At 37.8% G+C, this 10,000-nt stretch overlaps 1 protein-coding gene across 12 annotated transcripts in view; it reads left to right on the top strand.

Moving 5' to 3' along the window:
• The window catches only part of LOC144978766 (uncharacterized), a 74,972-nt gene that overhangs the window by 40,493 nt on the left and 24,479 nt on the right, over window positions 1-10,000 (top strand). Inside the window, exons 1-3 of one of the 12 annotated variants that reach the window (XM_078925236.1) lie at window positions 7,714-7,819; window positions 8,301-8,628; window positions 9,196-9,542. The exons of 4 other annotated variants lie outside the window; for them this stretch is intronic. The gene's annotated coding sequence lies outside the window, so the exon portion shown is untranslated. Of the gene's footprint in view, window positions 1-7,698; window positions 7,820-8,300; window positions 8,629-9,195; window positions 9,543-10,000 lie in introns of those variants that run through there. 7 more of the 12 variants (XM_078925232.1, XM_078925229.1, XM_078925231.1 and 4 more) reach the window with 7 other exon arrangements.

Here is a 10,000-nt window from a genome sequence, read left to right as displayed (position 1 = left end):
TCAAAACATTAACTCGTGTTCTGTTTGATGTTTGCAAACTTGTTAACAAGACTGGTATATTATTTACACACTACCTACACATTGGTTTGTGGGGGATAATATGTTTAGATCAACAGTATGATCAATAGTATAGATAGTATATTATATACACTTGGCTAAGAAGCTCACAACATTGCCATCCGGAAGTATACCGGACAAACACACAAAGCTATGCGTAACCATAAACTTTTATATTCTGGTTAATACAGTTATGGGAGAGTTACACATAAACGTGGATGGCAAAAAACAATAACAAAGACCTGAATGACGTCATCTTCCTTCTATCTATACCTATTGTAGGGGGCGAGGTGGCCGAGTGGTTAAGGCATTGCACTGTGACTCGGAAGGTCCCGGGTTCGACCCCCGTTTCAGGCACTTTCGTTTTTTTTTCTTTGCGAAGATTATTAAACCCCAAATTGCTCATTTGGACAACGTGGGTGATTCCTGTTGACATCAGACATCCTGTTTGATGGATTATCTATATTCCTTCGTTGAATGCCTCGGCGACGTATCTTATGATCTCGTGGCGGAAGGGCATAGTTTAAAAAAAATATATTGTACAATAGAAGGAACGAAATTGACGCCACTCAGCTCTTTATTATTGTTTTAGTCAATGATTTCGATGATTAGTTCTCCCTAAAATCTTTCAATCACTAAAAACGTTTAAAGTTACACAGTAGCATTAATAGAAAGAAAAAAAATATTATGAGTACAGAGAGTATGCGTTTGGCTTAGAAGCTCACAACATGTCCATCCAGAAGTATAACGGACCAACACACAACAGCAGAACTCTGTGTAATCTTGAACTTTTATAGTCTGGATAATACAGTTAAATGAGAATTACTCATAAACGTGGATGGCAAACAACAATAATTAAGACCCGAGTGACGTCAATTTCGAACTATCTATATTAAAACCCGTAGTTTTTCATGAAACTGTTCCCCCCCCCCCCCACCTCCCTCTCCCCCCCCCCCCCTCCCCCCCCCCAACACAACTCACAAGGAGCTGCATAAGGGATAACCCACACCGGAGACTGACTCCGATGATCAGGCACTGCCGTCCTCTGCCGTCTCCCGATAAAGACGTCGGGCACGGACAAAATACTAAGAATAAAGAGAAGAGCCGCTAGACCTACCTATACCAAGCACCCGACGTTTTATTAGGTGTTTGGTATGGGCACAGGTCTAGCGGATCTTCTCTTTATTTATTCCTAGTATTTTGTCCGTGCCTGACGTCATGTTTGGGTCAGTGTCAGGCTGTACCTTAAGCGACCGCTACGATCAGACACGATGCTAGTAAATGCACCGCAGTATAGTACGCTTGCTTTTAGAACGAGTACAACCCCCCCCCCCCCCCACCCATAAAAAAAAATTAAAAAAAAACATACAAAAAAACAAAAACAGAAAAAAATCCCCCCCCCCCCCCCCAAAAAAAAAAAACCCGAGAAAAAACACCCAAATAACAAAAGAAAATAAAAACAAAAAAACAAAAGAAAAACCCAAAAAACAACAGTAAACAAACAAAAACTTGAGTTTTTCTATAGCGCGAATTCCACTAGCGCGAATACCACTAACTGAGCCCTTTACAAGTGGTCACTGGCCAACAGCAACACTTATCACACATACACTAGAGCTTTTATATAGCGCAATATCCACTAAATGTGCCCAAAGCGCTTTACAAACATGTAGGACATGACATGGTTACGGCCACGTACTCATTTTACAGCTGAGTACGGTGAGAGAATGTGAGTAAAGAAGAGCATTTTCCAAGAACTCAACTATGCGCCGAGCGAGGCTCGAACCCAGGACCTTCCGACGCGAACGCGAGTGTCATACCACAAGACCACACACACATAGCCGCACACAAGTTTTCACTGACAACAACGGGATTTGAACCGAGAAAATACGGGTTAGAAGCCGAGCGCATACCATATAACTATCAAAAGCTAAAAAAAAAAAAACCAAAAAAAAAAAAAAAAAAAAACCAAAGAGACAATAGTATATAAACTAAAAAGAAATATAAGAATTTGAAAAATATAATCTTTACAAAATAGGCTGGGGGAGTCAATATTATTCCGAGCAACCCATATTCGTCAATTAATTAATTAAAGGTTTACTATTTACTCGCATATTAATTTGAATACTGTGCATGTTGGAAAAAAAAACATAAAAAAGAAAACGAAACAAAAATTAAAAAAAAAAACAAAAAACAATCAATAAATTAAATTAATTAATATTACTAATTTGAATACTGTGCATACTGTGAATACTGTGAACACTGTCATCTTCACAGACTCCAAATCGGTTCTCCAAGCTCTCGATTTAGATAAACTCTCCTCAACGTTCAATAGTTTAAGATCTCAACTAGATGAATTCCTTACAACACACAGAGTAGACTTATCTCTCCAGTGGATACCGGGACATTCAAATATACCAGGAAATGACAATGCAGACAGACTAGCCAGACTCGGATCAACACTTTTACAACCATCAATTCCAGTATCCTTAGACATAGCGAAACAAATAATCAAAACAAATACGAGAGAAGAATGGATGAACAGTTGGGCAATGAGCACCATGGGTAGATGTAAGTTTTCCCATATGACCACTCCTGTAAAGACTGATTGCCTAAATAAGCTCAGAAGACACCAGCAAAGCATCATCTTTCAACTAAGAACACAACACATACCGCTCAACAACCATTTAAGCAAAATACAAAAGACACATCCCCTTCCTGTCCCCTATGTCAACACCCCAATGAAACAGTAACACACCACTTGCTTGAATGTCAACCTCTTGAAGACCTGAGATGCACATTCCTCCCACCAAATCCAAGCATCAGTAACACACTTTATAGTCACCTGGAACAACTACAAAAGACATCTAACTTCTACGTCATGGCACAAGACCGAAGGGCTAGAGCTCAGGTGGTCGCTGGTTCGGATAAGTAAGTAAGAATACTGTGCATGTTGGAAAAAAAAAAAAAAAAAAAAAAAAAAAAAAAAAACGAAACAAAAAAAAAAAAAAACAATCAATAAATTTAATTAATTAATTAATTAATTAAATCAGTTAATTCATTCTTATTTCTTAGTATTACTGCCAAATCTAAAAATAATAAAACTATTTTTTTAAAAATAAATTAATATCCGAGTGAATTGTAAACCTTAAAAAAACATTAATGGTAAATTATGATTATTCATAAAATCTGCCAAGGCACAATGATCGGTCCCTTGATGTTGACAATCGATATCTGGCCGTCATGTGGCCAGATTCATTTGCGCGCACCTACCAATTTCAATTCCGGACCGATTTTGATCGTTGATGGCTCAAAAGATTCGTCTCGATCTATGTTAATTTCCACAATACTGTAGTAAAATGATTTAAATGGACGAGTGGCTGGTTGTAATAGTCTTTATTTTCCCACAAATATAGTTGGGACGAATTTAACGTCAGTCAGTTCTTTGTTATTGTTTTTAGACAGGCAATTTTAATGATTAGTTCTCACTAAATTTTATCAAACAGATTATAAACGTAGATTAGACACAATTCTGTGTATTGGTACATCATATCCGACTGGCGGATATTGTGAGTACTATACAGAAACGCATAGCATGAATTTTGGGTTCTCCACAAGTAATCGAACAATCTAAAATGCATAGATGTATGTGCGGCTTTGTGGTCACGTGGTATGACACTCGCTTTCGGATCGGAAGGTCCTTGGTTCGAGCCTCGCTCGGCGCGTAGTTGAGTCCTTGGCATAGGCCTTTTACTCATATTCTCTCACCGTACTCAGGTATAAAATGAGTATCTGGCCGTTTACAGCGTTGTCTGTCGGAATTGTAATATCGCCTAACAGGTGTCATGTGTCTTGTTCTACATATGTTGCGTATTGCTGTTGGTCAAAAACCCCTTGTAAAGCACTTTGAGCACGTTTAGTGGATATAGCGCAATATAAAAAGCGCAATTAAAATATATAACGGAATTAAAGAATGTCCAATCGACAAAAAGTGGTGAATAATAATAACATTATATGTGACCGATCGTCTCAAAACGGTATTATGTCGGGATAAACAAGATGCTGAAAGGTCAAGTTTAAGCTTAACTGGTCAAGAAAAGGAAATTTCTGCTTTCAGTACGTTAAAACAGCATTGACCATGAAAAATGTTTTTTTTTCTCTTTTTGAGGAAATTTTTTGTCTAAAATCAAAGCCCTATCTCCACTGAGTAAAAATGTTTTTGAATTTTGAAAATCCATTCACAAATGAACAAGTTATACAGTTTCAAAGGTGTCATTTATTTGGATGACCCGCAAAGTGGAAAAAAAACGCGAAAATATGGGACGCTTTTTCGGCATTTTTTTTAGACCTTTCGTTGTATCTTGCGTAATAAATGGATTAAAAGATTGAAACTTGAAGAGCAAATTAAGATGGTGTTTTGTAAAATACGGGAAAAGTACTCGTCATATTCATATGAAATTTTACAACCAAAAAGAAGATATGTTCATGTATTACCTTCTCAGCGACAAAACCTCCACGCCCGGTAGTTTTAGAAATATTTTACTCCAAAGAGTAAAAATCTATTTTTAACGGTCTTCTGGTAATCGCACGAGTTTTGTCGCTTGGCATAATCTAAAATGACCTTTTTTCTAACTGTGTGCCAACGTTCAGTCATATTCATAGATAAACAGCGTCGTAATTAATTTTTTAAAATAGCATATACGAAACGGCTTCGTCCCATATTTTGACGCGAACTCGGGCACTTCGTGAGCGAAAAAGAGGCCCAAAGATTTGTGCGGGATAGTCATTGCTAACTTTAAAATTCTATATTTTTTTCTTCAATAATACATACATGGACTCAACCCAAGTCTGATGTTTTTGGTCATAGATTCTATTCTCAGCCCTTTGATCATCCCGACTTAATACCGTTTTGAGGCGGCGGGTCACATATTGGCTACATAATATGCCAATTCCTGTTCTATCTAGAAGCCATATTCTTGTGTCTTTTGTCTTAATTTGTCGCCTGGTTTTATGACCAAGGTTTAAGAGTGTTGAAAGCTGTGATTTAATTGGCATCTATAATCGTTTGACTGTCATTTAACGTTTACCAGGGGCGTCAAAATGACCTAGTCGTGTCACATAAGCCCATAAATTTCAAATAGAACATTTAATGAGAGCGCTGTTTCAATTTATTTTTACGAAACCCGCCGAAAGCCATAGTCCACCAGGCTCAATACGATTCAATAGTCTGATGTCACGCCGCCATCTTGGTTCTAAACAAAAAAAAATCATTACTTTTTATTTTTCATGCTGGCTAGAACTTTTCATATGTCTTGTGATCAGAATGTGTACAAGTCAAAGCATGATCAAATTTATGTTTTTTTTTCCTCTGTATACCCTTTTATGCTCGTCGGAGAAATATTTCATACGGGGACCTCCATTGTTCCGATAGTTTAGAGCCAGTGTTACTAAGTTACCATGTGTCATTAGGAAGGAAGTGACGTTACGACTGTTGAATCCTATTCCACTGGTTGTTGTATCTACACTTCCCCGAGTCCCCGGTCACTCTCACTGCTGCCTACTTCCCATAACTTTGTCGGGTTTCGTCGGGTGTTGAATCTCAAAAGTTGTGGCTATGTGGTCTTGTGGTATAAAACACTCGCTTTCGGATCGGAAGGTCCTGGGTTCGGCGCATAGTTGAATCGTCCTTGGAGAAGGCTCTTTCTCACATTCTCTCACCGTACTCAGGTGTAAAATGAGTACCTGGCCGTTAACAGAGTTTTCTGTCCGAGAAAAAAAAATGTAATATCGCCTAACAGGCGTCATGTCTCGTCCTTCATGTTAAATGTTGCTGTTGGCCAGGGACCAGTTGTAAAGCGCTTTGAGCACGTTTAGTAGATATTGCGCTATATAAAAGCTCAATTTAAAAAAATAATTTTCGAAACCCGCCTAAACCCATAGTACCCCAGGTTCACTCCCACTGGTGTACAGTAACGCTTCCCTGGGTCCCAGGTTCACTCCCCACTGCTGCCTACTTCCCATAACTTTGTCAGGTTCAGTCGGGTTTCGGGGGATTTCGTAAAAAAGAAACACACAATGAGAAACGGGGAAGGGGGGGGGGAGGGGGGGGGGGGGATACAAAGCAAAAACTGAAAGCCCTAAAATTGTGGATCACCACCACAAAACGGTGATATATAGGGATTATTTAGATGTAAAAAAAAAAAATGCATTTATAGTAAAAATAAATTCAACTTGGGTTGAGTTTATGTGCGGCTATGTGGTATGGGAGGGAGGGTGGGGGGGGGGGGGGGGTCAACAGATGTCAAATACGCGATAACACAGATATGTACCGTTCGCCTGGGACAAAAACATGTGTCCGGATAAGGTAAAATACATGGGTACCTTTATCTCTATTTTTTCAAACGATTCGATTAGAGTTTCCAATTTGGCGCTTTTTAATACCAAGTTTCAAAACCTGACTTTTTATTTTTTTTCGAAGCCGTTTGGCATGAAGAAAAAAAAGACTAAAAACTTGAGGTTTTATACAGCGCAATATCCGCTTAACGTGCTCAAACCGCTTTACAAAGGGCTCTGGTCAACAGCAACACGTAACATGTAGAACGAGACATGACGCCTGTATTGGGATTTTTTTCGACAGAGACAACGCTGTTGACTGCCAGGTACTCATTTTACACCTGAGTACGGTGAGATAATGTTAGGAAAGAGCCTTTTCCAAGGACCCAACTATGCGTCGAGCAAGGCGAGAACCCAGGACCTTCCGATCTGAAAGCGAGTGTCATACCACAAGACCATATAGCCGCACATATTTTGTAATCCTCAGATCAATTTAATAGATAGTTCGAAGATGACATCACTCAAGTCTTTGTTATTATATTTTGCCATCCGCGTTTGTGAGTAATTCTCACTCAACTGTATCAACCACACTATAAAATTTCATGGTTACACACAGTTTTGTGTGTTGGTCCGTTATACTTCCGGATGGCAATGGTATGAGCTTCTTAGCCAAGAGCATACTATCTATATACGAAAACAGATAAAATGGACGTTTCGGGTTTCCCCTTTATCGACAAAATAGGATGAATAAAACAATACATAAAAAACAATATCAAAGAACTGAGTGACTACAACTGTATTCCTTCTATTTTTATATTATGCGTTTTAGAAGACAAAAAAAAAGTTATGCGTCTATGTTGTCTAGTGGTATGACACTCGCTTTTGGATCGGAAGGTCCTGGGTTCGAACCTTGCGCTTGGCGTATAGTTGAGTCCTTGGAAAAGGCTCTTTACTCACATTCTCACCGTACTCAGGTGAAAATGAGTTCCTGGCCGTTAACAGCGTTGTCTTTGTCCGAAAAATTGTAATATCGCCTAGCAGGCGTCATGTCCCGTCCTACATGTTAAATGTTGCTGTTGACCAGGGACCACTTGTAAAGTGCTTTGAGCACATTTAGTGGATATTGCACTATATAAAGAAAGGAATTTTTAAAAATTTTATGCATTGAAAAGTTTAGCATTTTATTATCAGACCATAATTGCCATTTTCCATTTCTTACAACATGTTTGGCTTGTTTTTTTTTTCCATTCTTTTTCTTTTTCTATTTCTTGTAAAATTATCTGGCAACCTTTAATTCGATGAGAGGTGTTCAACTTTGAGTGTCTTGTATCCAATTTGTAACACGATAGGGTGGACGTGTTGGTAAAATCCGTTGTTTTGATTTTGACTATCTACATCAATGTGCATTCATTGTTCAAGGAACCGAGTCCAGGTCACTGAACTCTTTGTTACTGCTCGTAGACAGGCATTTTTCATGATTAGTTTTCACTAAAATTGTATAAATATAGATAGAATGACGTTGACGTCACTCAAGCCTTTGTTATTATTTTTTTTTTTTTGCCATCCGCGTTCATGAGTAATTCTCACTTAACAGTATTCACCAGACTATAAAAGTTCATGGTTACACATCGTTTTGTGTGGTGGTCTTCTAGATGGCAATGTTGTGAGCTTTTTAGCCAAGCGCATACTATCTATAGATAGAATGCGCTTGGCCAAGGAGTTCGTAACATTGCCATCCGGAAGTATGACGGACCAACACACAAAACTGTGTGTAACCATGAACTTTTATAGTCTGGTTAATACAGTTTAGTGAGAACAACTCACAAACGCGGATGGCAAAAAAAAAAAAAAAACAATAACAAAAGCCTGAGTGACGTCATCTTCGTTCTATCTATATATTATATTGAATGAAGTTGACGTCACTCAGGTCTATGTTATTGCTTTTTGCCATCCGTGTTTATGCTCACTGAACTGTATTAACCCGACTATAAACGTTCAAAGTTACACAGAGTTTCGAGTGTTGGTCCGTTATATTTCAGGATAGCAATGTTGTGAGATTCTTCGCCAAGCGCATACTATCCATAATTCAGACGTTCAATGTTACGCGTAGTTTTTGTGTGTGTGGTACGTTTTATTCATCTGGCGAAAGTTGTGAGTATTTTACCTAAACGCCTGACATCAATTCCGTGTTTCGATTGGTTGATGCCCAAAACATTATGATGTGTACTTTCTTTAACACAGGTGTGTCATCTTTTTAACCGTGTGAAATGTGTTTAACTTATGGTTATCTGTGTTCTAATTTTACTAAAATCTACTTAGATTAAAAATATTATAATATATTACTATACTCAAAGTGACGGATGTTTCGACATGGATACAACCAACATATTATTCATTTCAGCATATAATATAACAGATAGATGAGGATAAAAGTGTCAGTGCATGACATAATCAGTCGGAAAGTGAAATTTTGTATTTGCATTTTCTGAAAAAGCATGCTTTGATGTAAATCGGGTGGTTTTTCATGAAGTTATGGTCAGATGTATGGGGAAGGCATCCAGCAACTTTTCTTAAATTTCAAACTTTTTCAACTTGACTAGCTGTTAAAAATATTTAGAGGTGAAATTAAGCTTTGATATTTCCCGAAGATGTAAAAAAAGAGTTGATTTAATCATTTATGACAAGAACTCATTTTTTTATAATAATTGACCTACTAACTAAACTTGTCAATATCTCAGTTCAAACCTTTTCACCATCCGACTGATTATGTCATTCACTGTAGTTTAACTCTATCTTTACCAACCATAGGAAAATCGTCACATTCGATACAACCAACATTTCTCTTATTCAAATTTCTTTTGGACATCATAAAATTTAAAGAAAATGAACAGTGTGTTGTAGGGCATGTATTACTAAAGAAATTATGTATCGCAAGAACTTACTTCTATTGTGTTTGGGTGATAAAAAGATATATTTTTGTGTTATTTAGGTGGGCATTTTTGGGGAAAATCCTGAAAATGGATGAGAGTTAATATGGACGATGGTTATTATTTTTTCACAAACTCGAAGATTGGATACTTTGCATGATGTGCTATAAATAACCGCCATAATAAAAATAATTCGCAGTTTTCGAAATGATCTCCACATCACAAAAGGTAATTTTATTCTGCTGTACCCATGGGTAGTTTAATGTTTAAAGTCCCGGGTTCGAGTCCCGCTTCAGGCACTTTCGTTTTTTTCCTTGGGCAAGATTATTAACCCCCAATTTGCTCACTTGGACAACATGGGTGATTCCTGTTGACATCAGACACCTTGTTTGATGAGTTATCTATATTCCTTCGTGGAATGCCTAGACGACGATATCTTATGATGTCGTGGCGGAATGGCACAATCTTTAAAATGTTTACAAAAAACCAACAAATCACGTGATTGATGACTCGGTTGAACCAAATAGCTGAATAGCGATCGCTCCCATGAAATTACACACACCCTCATCATCATCATCATCATCATCATCATCATCATCATCATCATCATCATCATCATAATCCTCTTCTTCTTCTTCTTCTTCTTCTTCTTCTTCTTCTTCTTCTTCTTCTTCTTCTTCTTCTTC

This window comes from Berghia stephanieae, chromosome 8, assembly GCF_034508935.2.
Source record: "Berghia stephanieae isolate SIO BIC M18660-M18661 chromosome 8, UCSD_Bste_1.3, whole genome shotgun sequence".
Taxonomy (NCBI): domain Eukaryota; kingdom Metazoa; phylum Mollusca; class Gastropoda; order Nudibranchia; family Aeolidiidae; genus Berghia; species Berghia stephanieae.
Note: the sequence above shows the minus strand (reverse complement) of the source record. Positions and strands in the feature narration are given on the sequence as shown.